Below are 20,200 nucleotides of genomic sequence, written 5' to 3'. Positions count from 1 at the left end.
TAATGGGTTTCAGAAATGGAACACACAATCTTGGATTCAGGAATTATGGGTTGCGGAGTCACAGAATGTTCGGTGTCTTCGGTTTGAATCCGGGACAAGGCATCCGCCTTCCCATTCTTGTTTCCTGGTCGATAAGTTATCACAAAGTCAAAATCTGCAAAGTATAGAGACCATCGTAGTTGACGGGGAGTCAACGTTCTTGCAGATCTTAGAAATTGAAGATTTTTGTGGTCTGTAAACACGGTAACGGTGTGTCTGGCCCCTAACAAATGATGTCTCCATTCGACAAAGGCGTCTTTCACAGCCAGCAGCTCTTTTTCCGCGATGGTGTAGTTTACTTCAGCTGAATTCAGTTTCCGAGAATGATAGGCCACTGGATGTAGTTGCCCCGTTGACTTGTGTCGTTGAGACAAAATTCCACCAATTGCTTGATCAGAAGCATCAGCTTCCACAAAGAAAGGTTCTGTAGGGTCCGCATGAAGCAGGATGGGAGCAGTGGTGAAACTCGTCTTGAGAAACTCGAAAGCTTGTTCAGCCTCCACAGTCCAGTGGAACTTCACACCTTTCTTCAGCAATCTGGTAATTGGAATGATCTTCTGCGAGAATCCCTGGATGAATCGTCGATAGAAATTAGCGAATCCTAAGAATCTCTGAATCTCTTTCACATCCTTTGGTGACGGCCAGTCGACCACCGCTTGCACCTTCTTTGCTTCCATGGTGATTCCTCCTGGAGATAACACGAAACCTAGGAATTCCACAGTTTGCACATTGAAGGCGCATTTCTCCAGTTTTACAAAGAGTTGATGCTTGCGCAATCTCTCCAGGACAGCCTTTACATGATTTGAATGTTCTCTTGGATCAGTGGAGTATATCAAGATGTCATCCAAATAGATCACTGCGATCCGATCCACCAAATCTCCCATAATATCATTGATGAAATGCTGGAAGGCTGCGGGAGCGTTACACAAGCCAAAAGGCATGACTTGATACTCAAATAGTCCGTACTTCGTCCTAAAAGCAGTCTTCCATTCATGGCCTTCTTTCATTCGGATGAGATGATAGGCCCCTCGAAGATCCAATTTCGTGAATATCTTAGCGTCCTTTATCTGATCTAGGAGGACTGAAATTAGAGGCAAAGGGTAGCGGTTCTTGACCGTTACCCGATTGATTGCTCGATAATCAATGCAGGTTCTCAGAGACCCCTCCTTCTTCGGAATGAAAAATAGTGGCGAAGACACTGGGGACTGTGATGGTCGAATGAATCCGTTAGCCAAGTAACGATCTAGGTATTCTTTCAGATAGCAGTTCTCCGCTTCAGTTAACGCATAAACCCTACTACAAGGTAATGCTGCCCCAGGTTCCAGGTCGATGGTGCAGTCGTAGGAACGATGTGGAGGGAGTTTCTCGGCCTCCTGTTCACTGAAGACTTCTTGGAATTCTAGATACTCCGCTGGAATTTTCATGGTGTTTATTACTCCAATAGACTCTCCACTAAAAGACAGCAAGGTGGCCAAAGAGGGTTCGGGAGGCTCGCTCTCAGAGGAAAAACAATGGTCAGCACAATAGACGGAATCCATCTCGATGGTTCGATCTTCCCAATCGATGGTAGGATTATGCAGGGTCAGCCAAGGAAGTCCCAAAATTATCTGAAATTGCGGGGCATCAATCAGGTTGAACTGTAAGGCCTCACTATGACCATTGGACTGAATTAATTCCACCATTTCGGTGTGATGGGTGATCGGACCTGATGAGAGGTTAGTACCATCTACAGCCCGGACTGATTCCTTCCGCTCCTTACGCATAGCCTGGATTCCCATCTTCTTGGCAAATTTTATATCGCAAAAATTGCCAGTGGCACCTGAATCGATCATTATTGTCACTCCTTGCCGCTCTTGCCTCCTAAATCTTAATTTCATCTGTAAGGTTAAATGTGGCGCCTGAGTCTGAAGAGTGTTCGAAATCTGGTGATCACTTGGAGTCTGATTTTTCTCCTTCGCCATCTGAGCGACTCCGCCTACAGATGGTTTTGGGAGTTTCCCGGATTTGGGGTCTTCGGCCTCTTCGGACACTCTCTCACAAAATGCCCAGATCCTCCACAATACATGCATAGTTTCTTCAGTCTTCTTTGATCCTTCTCTTCCTTACTCAAAGGGCCACGAACAGACCCAATCTGCATTGGTTCACTTTCTGCCGTTCCACCAGTTGACTTACTGGGTTCTGTCTTCATTCGGTCAAAGCGGGGATAATTCCAGCGAAAGTCCTTCGTCTTCCTTTCGCCCCTTCTCTCTGCGCTGCGAAAATCGATTTCAAGAACTAAATCCACCAGCTCCGAAAATTCGATAGGTCGCTTTGGAATCTGTGCTAAGGTATCTTTGATATCATCACGTAGGCCTCGATAAAACAAAGCTGATCTCTTCTCCTCTGGCCAATTGGTCTCCACCAATAGTTTATTGAACTGAGTTAAGTAAGAGATAAGATCCTTATTACCTTGACGCAGTTCTAAAAGTTCATTATCTGTAGCCTGGGAGACTCGACGTCTGTCAAAGATTCTGAGGAATTCTGTCTTGAATTGTTCTAAATTATATAAAAAAGGATCGTCCCGAGATACTAATGGCATGGCCCAATTTGCAGCATCCCCTCCCAAATAGGACAAAATAAAAGCCACTCGTGATTGAGCATCTGGGAATAAATTGGCACGACACATAAAATGTAAGGAACATTGGGTGAGAAAGAGCTGCGCCTTCTGAGGGTCTCCACAATATCTTTCGGGGGGGGGCAAAGGAATGATGGGGGACACGGAGTGTACAACCTGAGCTACAGTGCGTGGATCTTGTTTTGTTTGTGCATCACTAGGAAAGGTTTGAGCGGAGGTTCCCCCTGAGGATATCTCACTAACTCTCTGGGACAATAACAGTGTCTCCTGTCTAGAAGCCATAACCTCCTGCCTTAAACTCTTATTTTCATCACTTAGGGTGCCTAATTCCCTCTGAATCCCCTCCAACATATCCCCTAAGGCCTTTAAACTGAATCCTTCCGCCATTCTGCCCAGGTGAAGGAAACTCGTGGGCACTTCAATCTGTCAGGAAGGCCAAACGGAAACTCTCCACGGAGGCAGAATGAAGATAAGTTCCCAATGCCCTCCTCCCAGAGCTCACTGCGTTAATTCAGCTGCTCCAGGCAGGGGGAAAGGGGAATTGGACAGAGAAAGAGACACTCGAGCTGGCCTGGCTCCCTCCTCAATCTTCAGCGGGATTTCAGGGAGACCTAATGCACAGAAGGAGACAAATACCTTTCAATACCTTCTCTACCTACTTAACATTTCTAGCCCCTCGCTCTCTCACTATCTGAGCCTTTCTCCTACCAGATCTTTTGCTTGAGTATTGCCTCTCTTTATATTGTTCGATGTTGTTCAGGTTCACGGCTTTCTATTAACCTGTATAAGCACAGAAATACACTAGGTTACTCTTCACTTACTTCCTTCAGAATTCCACCATATCATTACTCTGCTTCTCTTTCTTACCTGACTATGGTCTTAACAGATTTGACAGTTTGTAACTGCTGTTTTGAGAACCTGTAGTTCTTTCTTCCGCTACAAGTCTTAACTGCTTGGAAGGATAGTTGCAGTGAAGTCTCGAGGCTCCCTTGCTCTTAGTAAACGCGCAAAAAGGGACAGGGAAGGATAGACAGAGGAAGGGAAAGTTCAAGGAAAAGCGCTGAGGGCGGGAAGGGGAGTCAGAGCTTGAGGTGAAGCAAAGTTCTGCAGAGTGGCAAATGATCTGGACAACTGTCTCTCCGATTCTGCTACTTGAGATACTGAATGAACACTCTCACCGTGACTGCTGCTGGTCTCCAGGCGGACCCCCTGCTCAACGGTAAGCCTACCGGAGGACGAAGTACCCTGGAAATACGGAAGTTACTCTGGAACTCTGGTTTCTCTTCTTCTTTCTTCCGCGACTCTGGTTCAGTTCTCCAACTGACTAAGATTATTTCTCTCACTCAGACTTTGAGTCTACAATCTTCTCAGAGATGTGTCTCCAACCACAGACTAATGTTCTGTGGAGACAAACTGTTTCTTCCAAATATCAAAGTTCTTTGTGAGGAGCGTGAGCTAAAGCTCCCTCACACGACTATGGTCAAATTGAAGTGCGCAGCAAGACGCGCTTCGTGAGGAGACGAAATCTCGCGATCCCGCGAGACTTCAAACGTAATGGGCTAGTCAGGTAAACTCGGCGGCCATCTTTGAACGAGGTCCAAAGCTCTAAATACTTGTCCATAAATTGCAGAGGGAGGGCTTAACCCAAACTCGATGCAGTCCTAACGAACTGCGCGGCGTGATTGTAGCATTCAGCCCCATCCTGACAGATTGCAGAGGCGTAATTGAACTCCTTAGCATTTAGGTCTCCCATGATTATAACCTGCGGACGATCTTCCTGAACACAAATTTTGTGGACAAAAGAAAAGAGTGACCTCACCAGGGAATCAAATGGTTTCCCAGGTGGAATGTACATGTTCATTAATAACAGATAGATGGACCACTATTGTCTCCCAGGAAGGCGAACTTCAAGCAGAGTCACAAATTCGAAGGGTGCATGTAAACCACATGATCCCAGTTAACCGTGTTCTTGAGCAAGATTGTCAGCCCCCCCACTAGTGTGACCCCTTTCAAAGTGTCAAGGTTTACAGGAGAAGACAAAATAACCACTGCAATTAAATTCTGTACAAAACCAAGTTTCTTGAAGGCACATGATTAAGGGATTAAAAGAATTCAAAAGATGTAAGTTTTCCTCATCTTGTCCCAATCCAGACATATTCCATGACTGAACCCAGAGCTACCTCAAGGGCTCATTAATCCCTGGTAAAGGTTGGGCGTTGTTCAATGCAACCACCACCCAGCTCCACTGAGAAAGATCATCCTCCAAATCAGTAGCCCGGAGATGGGTTACAGGACCCTCCAGCACATTAATAACTCGACCCCCTTGCCTTTGTGAAATAACTATATCTTTGGGATTCCCCTGAATGAAATCAGAATCAGCCCCCACTGAATCACTCACCATTGACTTAAATACTTTTAGTCCATTCAATTGCTGGGATAGGGATTCCCAATATTGGATAACTGGTACAACATTGATTCCCTTGCTTTAGGAAATACTCACAATTCAGGACAACCAAATTTGTGAATCCAGGGAGCCAAAGGTGACTCTGGATTAAGTGAATGAACCATATGAATGAATAGTCACATTAGTAGTGTCGCCACTTTTCACCAACTTTAAATCATCAATGTCCTTAAAGGAATTTACGATAGAGCTTCTATTTGCCAGGAAAGACTCATTATCAAATAACAGGATAAAATCCAAAACAGATGACATAACGCTCTGTTCCACACAGGTCTTTTGTGAGGAACCTATCGGGGGAAATCCATAAAGATTCCCCAACCCTCCAAAAAAAGGTTTTTGCCCCATAGTTAAGCATGGGACGAGAGTGAGAGACAGGCACTACTGTTGTGCCCTGATCAGCATGACTCCTACTCAGTGGATAAGACACCTTATACCCATTTGATTCTCCTTCTAAGTGAGGACTTACCCCTCAAGATCACCCAACCAGATTACTGACATCAATAACCTCAACAGGATCATCATATGGGCATGTGGTATTCAGGAGTCCCTAATGGGAAGGTTGACCAAAAAAAAAACCCGCCGAGTTCAAAAAAGGTGCAATCGTTTTGACTCTTTATTTTTAGCAAGTCTGGCAGGTAGTATATGGGTATACTCTGGTATGTTCAGGGTGTGTTTTTGCCGAATAATCAGAGTTAACAAACAAAAGAGATAGTCACTGTCCGTGGGAATCTTCCTTGCGTGGGCCGTCCGAAACTTGGAGGGATCTTGGCTTTCTGTGTTCGGAGTCCGCAAATGGAGGCGCTCGGTAGGTGAGGGAAGGGAGGAAAAGAAAACAAAAACAGGTCTGAGTCAGGGCTGTTACCTATATGTTTAAGTTTGTGCTACCATCACCGAAGGCAGGTGTGGGGAGGGAAGTGTGGGAGTCCGGGAGGGTCTCACCCTTGCTCTAGTGCCCTACCTCCCTTCGCAACCTCCCCACCAACCCCACCCAAAAGGTCCCCGAAGAGCCACTTGCCTTGAGCCACGGCCCGTTCCCCGGACCGCGGCACTGGGACCCGGGGCGTCTTTCCTCCGCCGTGAATATCTCGTTCTCTCTCCTTGGTTCGCCGTCTTCCGTCTCTCCTTCTTCCTCCGGCACTCCTCCCGTTCGCCGCTCTCTTCCGTCCTTCGTTTCTCCTCGCTCACTGTACTTTTGACTTCTCTCTCACCTTTCTCCGGTCTCACACCCCTCCAGCTCCGTTTCTGCTCTTTTTAGGCGTCCTGCGTCTCCTTCCGTGCGTGGCTCCTCCCCCCTCGGCCGAGTCCAAGGCTAGACCGCTTCCTACTTCCGGAGCGGATTTCAGCGGCACAGTCACGATCCACTTCCGGTCTGCTCCGTCCTCCTCCTTACAGGGCAATTCAACATAATCCGCGAAGTCGAGGCTTTGCCTTCAGGAGGGAATTTCATCAAACCCCCTCCCTCGAGTTCTTTTTTGGAAAATGCTGTTTTTTTGTTTTCAGTTTAGGGATTCTTCTTGTTCTTTTACTTTTACTTTTCTTAGTCATACCCTTCTGACTCCTTACAGAAGACCTTGCCTTACCCTCCGCCTGAACCCTGCTTAGCGTACCACTTGACTCAGGCACAGTATGATACAGTGTGGTCAATTTACTAGCAATTTCCAACTCCCCTTCCGGCCCCACAACTAGCTGCATTGCTGATTCTTTTAGCCTTTTTTTTTTACCCCTTTTGAACATAGGAAAGATCTCTATCTTAGCTTTACCCAAAGAAGAGTACTGATCCGGATCCCCAAACAACAATGCTCCTCATTTACAGAGTTACAATATTTTTGGGGGGATCCCGTATGTATGGCGCAATGGAAGGCCATCTTGAACAGCAGCATCTTTCCCCGCCTAAGGGCCAGTGCTTAATTTGAGCAGGTGCTTTCCGGTGCTCAGCACCGACACCTAATCCTCAGCACCGGAGCTTATAGCACCAGTTAAGGACACACTCATTAGGAAGGCAGGTGATTTTCCACAGTTTCACAGGATGTTGGGCCACGCCGAGTTCGAACCGGGTTCCCCAGCTCCGAAATCCGCAGCTGTAGCCATTAATCCAAGTCCCCTCTAGAATAATAAGTGCTGGGGCTCTAGTCAGGAGGCAGTTTTCCCCAGCACATTTTTCCTGTTAGCGCTGCCTCCTGTGGAGAGCCCCGGCACTTTTTATTTTACAAATTAACCACTGCCAAAGGCACAACCATTTTAGACTCTTGTTTCATGATACTATCCTTAGGAGAATTTACAACTGACTTCGACTTGGAAGCACCAAACTTGTTTACATTCTGCACTTCGAACAAAATTACAGACATCTTTTCCAATACATGATCAGAACTTACCACAGTTTTTTCCAATAATGATAGAATAGAAAATAAGAGCTCTTCAATACAAAATAAAATATCAGATGAGCACCCTTCCCCTCTATTTTCAGCAGTCAATTGCGTACTCGGGAGGAAGACGTCGTGGTCTAATTCAGAAAGGGACCCCCCAAAGGAGAAGAACCACAGTACAGTAGAGGTAAAGATGGACACCCAGAGCAAGGGGGGAATTTAATTTGAAAGACCCTTTTCCTCCGATATTTTGAGGGAGGAACTACAATTGGATTGCTTTCTACCTTCTGCCTCCCACCTCCTGCTCATGGAGCAGGGGAAGAAAGAGCAATAACCCGGCAGAAGAAAGGAGTTTGTGGGGTGCCACGACCTCTACGGTAGTATTCTTCTTGCCAGCCGCTGTCCTAAACTGTCAAGCGGATTGCAGCTGTGACTGGCAGTGACTGCGCTGACCATGGCCCGCGCCACACCACGGAATGCTGCAGAGGCCCCAACTTCCACTAAGAAGCTGTAGAAAGCTTAAAAAAGCTTAACAATTTGGACATGCACAGGCTTAATCAGAGCCCTCAAAATCCTCAGAGCTCTTGAGCAGAGCACAGCTCGCTTCCTCCGCAGCGCTCCTCGCTCTGAATTGGCGTCTGACATCCATAGGTGTGTCTCCACAGGAAGCAACACTGCCACTCATATACATGCGTCATTCAAAATACCAAAAACTCTTCTTCACAAAAATCTCCACAAACACACGAAGCCAAAATAATAAAGCATCATACAAAAGCCACACCACAATTAGATTGAAAAACTGACATTACTCATGGCAGCACACACAAAGATATCACTTAACAAGGATTTCAGTAAATCACTAACAGAAAATACTAGAAACACTTGCACACATGTAAGAACGAAGCAGAGGTTATTAAACATCTGGGCCATCAGGGCCAACCATGGGACAGATTTTTGATTTTGCTGTTCTTGCTTGCTTAAAATGTTATCTAATTACCATTTGTTTTTATCATGTGTTGAAATGCAAATGATGAACAGTCGTGTTAACCCTGTCCTGAGTATCCGACTGCTTGTAGCTGGTATGGTGGTTTTTGACTTCACGTCTGATGTCACTCTAACCTAGAGTGTGCTCAGAGGCCTAGGTCAGTCCCTTAACATGAGTAAGGTCCTGGTCCTGTCCTGTGAACCTGAAGGAGTGCACTAAGTGCATCCTCGTTAACAGAGAATAGACTACTGTTCCTGTTGTGTGTTTAGAGCTGTGATGGCATGGTATAGTGTTTTTTTAATCTATTGTTGTGGCCAAACCTTTTTATCTATGTCGCTGGAGAGGAGTCCTACTTCCCTACTCATCCGAAGTTCTGCTTTTATGCACTTACTGACTCATTACACTAATATCGCAAGTTGCATGTGTTTGTGTGTGTAGCTTGTGGGGTACACATGGTTTGTAAGTGAACCAGAGTAATGGAGGCTGGAGAGATCCATTTTGGACAATCCTGGCCTGGCCCTTTGCAAAAGATGGTGGTGAGTGTGTTTTCCCAGATTGTGGCAGTTTAATGCTGACATTCCTGAAGTGGGAAGTAAGAGACATAGACACTGATGTGAGAGAGAAGGAGAGAAGGCTCCTTTAGATATATAATTAAGCCTTTTGCTGAGCCAGGGGTCTCCTATCAGTCTGATTGAAGCACTACAGTATAGTGGAGGACAGGAGTGCAGGGTAGGACTGCAGACTGTGTTATACGAGGAGAAGGGGATCCCTTAGGCAAGGGCCAGACTTTTGTCTTTCCCTGATCACTTTTTCAGTTGAATGTGAGTGGCTGAAAGCTCACACCTCTTTGTGTCATAGTCGTAGATAATCCAGGCTGGAAACATCTATGCTGTAAGAAGCATCAGTCTACGCAAAGGAGGTGTCTGTAGAGCAGTCTGGCTAGGACACTTGAAAGGAGAATCATCGCAAAACTGTTTATGAAAATGCAGACAATGGATACACGTTTCTTTTCTGCCGTTACTGTATAAAAGTGGTACCACACTTCATTTGGAAGTTTCAAGTTCTCTTTGACCAAGAAATAGAATGCTGCACAGAGTATTCATAGCTGGTGCTTGCCTGACAGTCCGCTTCTAAGAGATGAGGGGAAATCACCTGAGTCTATCTCTTGCTGGAAGAGCTGTTCACCTGACTGGAATCACCTAGAGACCAGCTTGCCTGCTGAGAGAGGGAAGGAGCCCTGCAGGAGGAGTGCTTTCTAGGAGGAGTAGGGTGCCCCGCGTCCCAGAGCTGATTGGGTTTCCAGAAGAGAAAAACTGCAGATAGTAAGTTTTGTACCCCAGTGTCTGCAGCTTACACTCTTTCCAACCAAGGGCCCCTGTGGGAACTGTGAAGCTCCACCTAAATATTGACAGCCTAGTCAGGGCTTTCAACCCTTTCCTGAGGATTGTACTAAGCTATAGTGTCCAGCAGAAGTATGGTGGGTGCTAATCCATAGTGTCCTGAAAAAGCACTGCAGGAGCTAAGCCGCATTGCCCAGACTATGTTAGGCCAGTGTGCAGCCTTGTTGCCCACAGGAGATCGACTAGTGTTTGGCTGCAATGCCAGGAAGAGGTCGGCTTGTGCTAGGTCATACTGCTAGTCGGAGATCGGCCAGTGCATGGCTGCAATGCCACGTGTAGATCAGCCCATGCAGGGCTGCACCAATCCCAGACCACCTTCTCATCTGTTCCATGTGCGATGCAGTCTCCTCTGGGCATTGCTGCCCCTGTCTGTGAAACCGCTGCTACAGTCATTGGAGGCATGCAACAGCATCATCAAGGACACGTCTGCCAGGTGGGCAGTCAATGAGGAGACCCAAATGGAGCTGCTGACTTGTGTGCTTTCCCTCCCAGTGAGAAGGAGTGGGCAGATAGGGATGGACCTGGGTGGCCGCTCATGCAGACTGATCCTCCAACAGACCACAGAGGGGGGTGATCTGCACTTGGGAATTGAGCCATATTTTTCTATTGCAGTAATCTCAGAGGAGACCTGACAAGAAAATAAAAAGGGGAGAACCAGGGAGAGATAGCGGACAGAGGCGCAGCCTGAATTCAGTATCCAAACACTAAATTGTGTCAAGCACTGACCTTTTTGTCCAATGGAGACACCACAGCAACTCAAGTTGTTAGTTTCCACTTCCACCAGGATGCCCAAGCCCCATTCACGGTGGAACATGTCTAGTGCTGGGACAGTCTGGGGGAAAGAGTATGGGGTGACAGACAGAGAGCTGTTGCTGTCGCACGGCCCAGTTCTGTGGATAGCGTTGGCGTTGGATGGGATAGCGTTGGCGTTGTATGCTCACCAGAGAGTTGCGACACGCTTGAATTTCCTAAAAGAAGATCACTCGGTTATTACCTTGGCCTAACTCAGTTTCCCTCTCAGCTACCCCTATTCAACCAGCTATACCTGTGTTTGTCTCCTTTCCCACCTCTGTGGCTCTCTTCTCTCTCTGGATGTGTGCAGCTAACCTGTGAACCCTGGAAGTAAGGAGGAAGTGGTTAGTAGAAATGCAGTATTATATATGGATGTTTAATCCCCTCTGACCCTTGCACCTACCTATTGTAAACCCAGCCACAGATGTTCTAGCCTTTTTACTGGATAAGAAATCTGATCCTATCCCACTGTACCCGGGATTGGATTATAGTGGCAGACACATACGAGAACTTAAGAATACACATACAACTGTCCATAACATATATGTCACAGTTCAGGTGATTGACCAATGTATACACATGATAATATTGACAACATGCAGTAGTTTACATCATCGATCAATACAATTTCCATGGATTATCAGAACAACATGGAGAACAATACTAGCACACCAGGGTTACCATGTGGTTGCATATCACATAACATCAAACTAAGAATGAGTACATTACAAGTAATATTGTATGCACCAGGAGTTTTCATATCATAGTCGATACATGAGTATTAGTGCTAATCCTTATGCATTTCAGGAACAAGTTATGGACACTGTTATCAGCACAGTGTAGACGCTGTTACTTCACAGCGTTATGGAGCATTTTGTCTTAATATGCTCCTCTCAAATCAGTCTCCAAAATCGTAGCAGCTGATGCCTATTGTAGAACGGTTCTCAAAAACACAAATCCCTAATCGGAGCTTAAAACATAAAGGTTTCCGAGAGAGTTCTAATTGGTTTAACAGGGGCCCTGAATAGCGCAGAACAGCACATGTGTTACCACCAAGCTGTTCTCTTCTTCTCATGGAATGAAGATTCTTCGGAAAAGTAAGAAAATGCGGCCTGTATCTTCAAACTGTTCATGGTTCTCGTCTGGGCTATTACCGTGAGGAACTCTTCGTTGCACAGCAAGCACGAGTGCCAGGGGTGCCATTCCTTTTATAGCCTACTTCTGTCAAATTGTACCTTGCATATACTGGGTGTGTAGTATTCTGCTCTAGTGTGCATTGAAGTCGTTTTCTTTCTTGAAAGTAAAGCATGGAGTTGCACAATCAGTTATCATGCTGTTGTGCTATTGATGAGTCCTGAGTTTGAGAACTCCCACGCTACCTCCCTGAGAAGTCTGTGACTGATTGCCTTCATTATCACTGAGAGACAAATGCTGAAGGGGTTGTATTTGACTCATTTTACATAGCCATAGTAATATGGACCCAAGGACATCAGAGGCGAAATACCTCAAAACCCACATTAGAGGCCAAATAGCCCCTTCTTATCCGTGCCCCCGACCCCTACAAATGAGATCTGGTCTGAGATGATGCCTGCCAGCACACAGTGTTTTATGTGCATGCTTTTATTCATTGACTAGTGTTGGAGTTTTAGGGTTTTCTAAAGGTGAGATGGCAAAATTCAAACTGGCCTATTTCTTCTGACAGTCTCCCTTTTAATAAACCTCTAGTGCATAGCCCTGGCATGGCTAATGAAATGGTTCCATGTGGGGCTTTGCCAGGGCAGAGAGCTGTCAAGATATGTATCTGACAAGCTCTGGATCGGGGCTCCAGTCATGGAGATTTTTTTAGAAATAATTAACCACTCCTCTGGGGCATTAAAAAAATGTAGACTTACAGCAAACAGATGGTGAGGTTATAAGCTTGACAGTGAGTCCATGTTGTTGAGGAAAATCACTCACCTCTGAAACAATTCTGAATCAGCACTGAATGATTAAACAGATCCATCCAACATTCAAGACCATTATCTAATTGGAAGGCCAGCTTTGGTGAGGGGAATATGTAAGCAAGCATTGAGTAAGATGCTGGATGAGAGCCCTGACAGCAGACCATAATCAGCAGTTAGGCAGCTGAAAATTGTAGGCTGAAGACCGAAAGAACCATACTAACAGGTCGCAAAGAGAATGCACCTTCCACAAAGGAGTGTGAGCTTGTCGAGTTCCCAAATCAAACACTTTCTAGACTAATGCAGAAGTGGGTCTAGAAACTGCCACATTGTAGATCAAAGAGGACACAGTTGGTGCAGTTGGGTGAAGGATCCTCACAGGGATTGCACCAGGACACAAGAACGAAGGGAGGGCTGGCAACCAACAAAGACCATTGTTCTGCAAGCCCAATCATGTATACAAATCCTTAAAAGGCGATTAATAGTACAGTCATATCCAAGATACTTGATGTAATTGACACTCTACAGAACATGATTTTAGGATCAATCCGAGAAGCTTATATTATAGGTAGAACCTGCATCACATTAAAAAAAATATCACAAATGAAACACATTCGCCGGAGCGGTGCGGCCGAGAATAGTTTCCAGTAGTCCCATTTAAGAGACGCCGAGAGCACCCCAAAGCAGGGAGCGCCAAAAGCTTACTAGCGCTGAAGACCCTAAAAAGAACAGATGAAATCCAGGCCGGCAATGTTAAAATAATATACAGATTTTAAATTAAAAAACGAAACAAAAGGATATCAAAGATTTTAAGAGAAGGAATATATGAAAATAAGGAATCCTTGCATGACCAGCGTATTTCCCGATTTTTATCAGAAGTGGTAACCGCAGGCTAATGTTGTACTTTGCGACTTAAAACAGAAGGCGCTCCAAGTAGAACAATATGAAATAAGGAATTGATCTCATGGTAACTATACAGTGCCATTAGGAGAGTCACATGTTGCCTTGAAAAAGATGGAATTATAATTGAGCCATTGAAACGCGTCGACGCTTCAATTATAAATCTATGGAACAAGCATATCCTGCAGATAAACAATAACACAGTGTATCCAGGATTAGCTAAAAAGTTTTTCTTATCGGATATGCTCCTTTATGACAAAGTATACTGTCTGGGTGTCTGTCTCTAGTATTTGTGTTAGTATTATGAATGTTATTTGTATATGAAATCTTTTACTTGTATCACTGTGATGTGTATGGTGTTTTTATGACACAGTGATATATGGGATGTTTTTAAACAAATGGATGAATAAATGCAATTTTATTTTTGATATATGTTGTTTGTTGTTCATATATAGTGGTTTTGCTCTATTATATGGGCTCGATGAAGTGTGATAAGAGAGTGTAATGCTAAGGTGACAGTATAGAACTGCTATGTGTATCCAAGCTTTTCAGTCAATGAACCAATAGAATTTTCTACCAAGGGATAACTCTTTTCACTGTTCAACAGTACCCCAATCCCTGGGTTTGGCAGAAGGGGTCCCTCTCTTCTTGTTTTATATGAATATTGTGAGACATTCCTATCTTGAGAGCATGAAGAATGTTCCTTGTATATCTAATCAAGAACCTCTCTGTGATTAACTACTACTTTATCTGGATTTTTTTCAGAACGCTTGATTTTGCATGACAACAAGTTAGATAATGGCAACTGCAAAAGCTAAAAAAACATAATTACTCAAATAACTTTTGGTATCAACAAGAACTGCTAAGATGGATACTGCTGATGACAATTCACTGCTTAGTCAGAGTCTGGATCTTCAGAATCTGGCTGCAAAATTACAGGCACCCCCTACGAAGGGAGACCTACAGTTTCTTATGCAGGAATTTTAAAAGGATATCCTAGCTCTCCACCAAGACTTCAACAAGTCCCTTAAAGACTTACATCATTTGGTACAAAAGGCTCAATCCTGACTGGATCACAAGGAGAGAAACTTAGCCAAACAAGCTCATTCATAAGATGAAATGGAAGAAAGAGCACCACAGTTGGAATACCAAAATAAGACCATCCTAGACAAACTCGATGATGAAGAGAACAGAAGCAGATGCAGCAACATTCACATTCAGGGCATTAACAAGGAAAAAGAAGCATAAAAGAAAATTGCTAAATGGGTCTTCAGAAGAGTGCTGAAAGGCTGTATATGTCAGTACTAGCAGTCTTCTCTTTTATGTATTTACCATCGTATACCTATTTTTTCAGTTATTTTATTCTTTTAATTTTCTAGATTTTTCCTGATGGAGTTGCAGTGGATTTTTCCTATTTCTCAGCTAACTGAATGAGGATGGTGTTTTGGACACTATGGTTTGAATACAGCAAGCTGCGAAAGAGCTGCCCTTCCTTTCTGCTGTGCTACAAAGCTACTCCATCATTCTCTTCCATTTATACTATAGTTGTCCTGATATTGTTTTTGTTTTTTCTCTTTATTGTTTAAGACATCATAAACAGTCTATCTTCTGATGGAGTGGAGTGAAAGATTATTATATTATATAGCATTGAACTATCTTCCGATCAAAGCCTCTAATGATTATTGTTCCTTGCTTGAAGTATATAATGTCAAATACGAGTAATCTAGTATGGGATTACCTAAGAAGGAGGAGCCACGTTAAAGTACGACAAAGTACCTATTCCTGTATTTATTTATTTTTGTAGAATCTTGACCCCTTGTATTACCAGAGGAATATTTAATATGATCTTCCTCGCAATGAGGTTGAGACCACCATGTTAATACTATCTTTACATGGTGGGACAGACTGCCCGATGATGAAGCATGCTACAAAGAATGGGTGAGGCCTTTCCGTCCAAATCTTGTTTTGCTTTACGTTTTCCCTTATATATGATTTTGCTATTCTGAGAAAAATACAGGTTTAGGTATTCTGTCGTACTTTAATGTGGCTTCTTGATTTGTGTTAGAGGGTGTAAGGCACATGGAAGTTTATCTCTCTATTTGTGTGAGTTATTACACAAGAAGGAGCTGCTATAAAAACTTGTAAGGAAAAAATATTTTTGCAGTTTATAATTACGTTGCTTAATACAATCGCCCTTAATGTCCAGGGTCCAAATTCTCCTATAAATGGGATTGGCTTTGTTAAAATGGTCACAAACAATAGACACAGACTATGCTACATGAAACACATTTGAAGAAAGATATCCAATAAGATTGCAATTATATTGGTTTCCAATTCAACTTTGTACACGTGCACCATCCAAGTCAAAACGTGGAATCAATACTGATGAGTAAGGGAATCCCCTCTTTTCTAGAAGCACAGTTTGAAGAAAATGATGGACAGATGTTGAGTCTTAAGGGGAAGTTTAATAATGCCTATGCAACTCTAATTGCAATATTTTCCCAATAAGAAAAAGGAAAGATACTTTGCTGATTTATTCTCTTTAATATATTACTTAAGAAAAGGAGATCTTGTAATAAGAGATGACTTAAAGGCTACTTTAGACTTTAGCTCTCTATGTATCTTTCAGAGTCTAAGCTTTACATACAACCAACAATATAGAGGATTTAAATCTGACAAAATGGTCTGAAAAAGCAATATTTCACGCCAATGCACACAAGTTGCAAACTAGGAAAGATCTATTTTCAATTAGTGATCCACTTGCAACCCAGTGTTGGACTCTCTTATAGGTACTTTGGACTTATTAGATCACACATCGGCTACATTACTGTTGGACACTACAACACCGATGTATAACCTGAGACAGCAATGCCAGCTACACTAAACTGAATTTAGAGACCCAGTTATAAACACTTAAATCTGTAAAATGCTCCACAGTTAAAATTAGTTTAGGATGCAGCCATAGCAGTCATTAGGTGAGAACTGATCTTACGCGCAGCCACATTTACAGATACAGCAACTCATTTTAAAAAGATGATACAAAAAAATCTAATTGGAGAAATGCAAAGATTGCTCAAAGAAAACAAAGCGTTAAGATAATGCAGAAGACAATTGGAAAAACTGTGAATTACTCACTGACTGTAAATTGTAATTTTATTAACCAAAAATATTATGAACTTAACAACAAGATGGATTATTTATTAGCATTTAAACTTAAAAAGCTGCAATCAATTAATTATATCAAGAATAATAATAAGCTATGATGGCAAACAACATGAATAAACATCATTAAAAAATTAAAACTCTACTACAATTCTCATTAACCCAAGGGTTTAGTCTCAATCACATTGCTAAATATGTGACTGACATTGAACTTCCACGCATTGGAACACACTTGCTAAGGCAACTTAAAGTGCCTATAACCATAGCTGAAATTGGAAGCCTATCTAGCAATGAGGTCCTAGGACCAAAGAAATGTGAGGCTTCATTTTATAAAGCAAACACAAGGAGATGATGGACGGGGTGCTGAAACTTTTCAGACACTCACCCCCAGTCACAGATCTGGGTTGAATCCATCATCATTCTTTAGCTCACTTCGCCACCTCAGTTCAGACCCAGCTATATGCAAATCAGTCTTGACCCTGTGCCCCATGGGAACAGTCCAGCCCGAACTGCCAAGCCAGCCCTTCCCTGAACCGGAAACAAGCAGCCTGGGACCGGTTTCGGGGTAACACCCCTAATCAGCCAGGCTAGCTTGAATCCAGTGGCAAAGTGAGCAAGAGACCCACGTCTGGGCATACCCTGCCAACTTAGGGCTGTGGTACTGAAAATTCTGGATCCGTGTTATAAACATCGTCGTATCATGACGATTTTGGTATCAGCAGACCAAGTATGATCAGAATACTATGCACAAGCATTTTTGTCATATTCGGGTGACTAAATCACCCTGAAATCAGAGTTTCCGTCCTAATCCCTCGGTTTTCATTTGAACGGCAGCCATTTTGTGATTGCCCTCACATAGGCCAATGACTAAGGCCAAAAACGAGTCTGAAGGACACATACACCTTTGCTGACTCCTCTGTGACCTGGGCAAGCTGACTCCACTGCCTGAAGCCAAACCTGTTCGGCCAGTTCCTTTCCCAGTGGCCGAATGTGATTAGTATCAAGGCACAACATATCATAAAACCTTTCATCACACACAAACCATGCCTAATCTTACACACACCTGTCCCTGTTTCTTCTTTATGACTTGCTTTATGAGGAGGAGGTGCCCGTTTTTATTAGGGGTCCGTCGATATCTGACTGAGCCTTGCCGGGTAATTGATTGAGGGCTGGACAAACTGAAATATGGGCTTGTCATCATGACTCTGCTTTTTCTTTGTAGTGAAAATATGTGAATGGTCAACTGTAAAATAAGGAATGTTTGCCTAAAGCATAATATTTTGTATAAAAGAGAAGGCTGGCTTTGTAAGTTTGAGCAGTCTCCAGAGAATATACACCGTGTTGTACTTCTAGGATACCTGTTACTGGTTGCAGCCAATAAATACGATCTTTGACTTCACCAAGAAGACTCTGTGTTTCTGTAGTCTGAAACAGGAAGAAACACTCGAAGTCTTAGGGTGTGTTCCCTGGCACCGCTGGGTTCTGAAAAACCCAGTACTTCAGGGCGAACAAAGCAAACACAAGGAGATGATGGACGGAGCACTGAAAATTTTCAGACACTCACCCCCAGTCACAGATCTGGGTTGAATCCATCATTGTTCTTTAGCTTTAGCTCACCTAGCCACCTCATTTCAGACCCAGCTATATGCAAATCAGTCTTGACCCTATGCCTCATGGGAACAGTCCAGCCTGAACTGCTAAGCCAGGTCTTCCCTGAACCAGAAACAAGCATCCTGCGACCGGTTTCAGGGTAACAACCCTCATCAGCCAGGCTAGCTTGAATCCAGTGGCAAAGTGAGCAAGGGACCCACGTCTTTACTGTTCAAATCAAAGATGATAAAGACCCATAGGACTAATTTGAAAATCTTTACTAAATTCCTAGTTACTCACCACAGTCATATATGTCAGATAATACAAGGAGTTTATCAGTCAGGCTTTGTTAGTAATAGACACCCCTAGGTTAATATATGATTGTCTTTGTATGCAGTAGATATTGCAGAACAAACCATTACCCAGATAACTCTCTCAAGTTAGATGTGGAAAAAACATTTAACAGGTAAATGGACCCTGCCTACTAAATTAGTAGATACAATTGGTTTAGGGTCGTTGATGAAAGGATTTATATTGGCTAACTACCAACAAACAAGAACAAAGATAAAGATTAATGGAGTTATCTCACATGTTAAAACCCTTTCCCGACCCACTACATATGGTGGTCCTCTTTCACCCTTTTTATTTGATCTCTCTCTCTCTGTGTCTTTGTAAAACCTCTTATTGATAAGATACAACATAATCCTGAAATACAAGTTCTATTAATAAAAAGTGGACATAAGAAGCTGACCATTTTTGCTGATGATATAATGATATGGTATGCTTCCTTCTTTACCCGGAGACCTCTTTACTAGCATTATTAGCCTAATTACAACAATACCAAATTGTTGCTGCCTTTAGGATCAATTATACCAAATTAACAGGAATAAATATTTTAAACCCCTTAAACAATGATGCCCTGTTGCTAGAAGCTGGCTTCCCCTGCTTCAATGGTCCAGTTAGATAGTTAGGTATATTTGCCATCACAGTTACAAATTCTGTTATGAATGCAATACAGGCTTTAGACACTGTTAGACCTGTCAGCCCTAGGGTGGTCTTCCCTGTATTTTTGCCCTTGCCTCATTTTTTCCACCCTCTTTTTCGTTGGCCTTAGGTCTCCGAGCGCCTTTTTACTGCTAATCGGTGTTAAGGTGCAGGTGCTCTCTTCCCCCAAGATGGCTGCCACAGGCCCCTGCTACTGCGGAGTGGCCTTTTTAGTAGCACCCTAGTTGCCAGGAGCTGGCTGGGACCCTACAACATTGTTGCGACACCAGCCCGCCTTTTTGTCCCATAGTTAGAGTGGGGAAGCTCCTGGAACTTGCTGGAACCTTCTAGAAGAAGGGTGGGGTTTACTTTTGCCACCTTAGAGGGTGGTCACCTGACCTAGGGCTACTTAAGGAAAGGAGGGAACATTTTTAGTCAGTTGGGGCGATGCAGACCTGGGGGAACCTACGCAGGAGTTTTAGGCGGTAGGGCCTGGTCAGGGACCTATGCCACAAAGTGACAGGGCTTAGGTGCTGCCTTTTAAGTTGAGTGAGGGATCCTGAACTAGCCCACTGATCTGGCCCAGCGGGAGGGGAACCCAGGGGCAACCTACCAAGCCTGACTAGGAACTATCTAGTCACCAACTCAACCCCCCCCAAGGAACCAAACTACTAAGGGCGCCAGATCCAACAAGCGCCAAAAGGACTACCGAAACTTACCACAGAAACTTACTACAGAAACTTACTATAGAAACTTACCCCAGAAACTTACTACAGAAACTTACCTCAGAAACTTACCACAGAACTGATGGGGGATCAACCAGGTACCTGCGCTGTGCCACTCCTGCGCTCCCTGACTTAACCTGGGCCCCTCCCTAGCTTGTTCTGCCACGAGCGTGTGGCCTGCCACCTCTCCACCTACCTGCCCCAATCGGGGGCGTCACTGTGAGAGAAAGGGGGCGCTGAACGAA

The 20,200-nt window shown here is 43.9% G+C and overlaps 1 long non-coding RNA gene across 1 annotated transcript in view; it reads left to right on the top strand.

Moving 5' to 3' along the window:
- The window catches only part of LOC146789682 (uncharacterized), a 121,080-nt gene extending 106,066 nt beyond the window's left edge, over positions 1-15,014 (top strand). The window contains exons 2-3 of the long non-coding RNA XR_014970141.1: positions 14,260-14,791; positions 14,874-15,014. This is a non-coding gene — a long non-coding RNA (uncharacterized LOC146789682). The remainder of the gene's footprint in view (positions 1-14,259; positions 14,792-14,873) is intronic.
- The last annotated feature ends 5,186 nt before the right edge of the window (positions 15,015-20,200 follow it).

The sequence above is a fragment of the Triturus cristatus genome, chromosome 10 (assembly GCF_964204655.1).
Source record: "Triturus cristatus chromosome 10, aTriCri1.1, whole genome shotgun sequence".
Classification (NCBI taxonomy): Eukaryota; Metazoa; Chordata; class Amphibia; order Caudata; family Salamandridae; genus Triturus; species Triturus cristatus.
The sequence above is the reverse complement of the archived record's forward strand: the minus strand, read 5'-3'. Positions and strand labels throughout refer to the sequence as shown.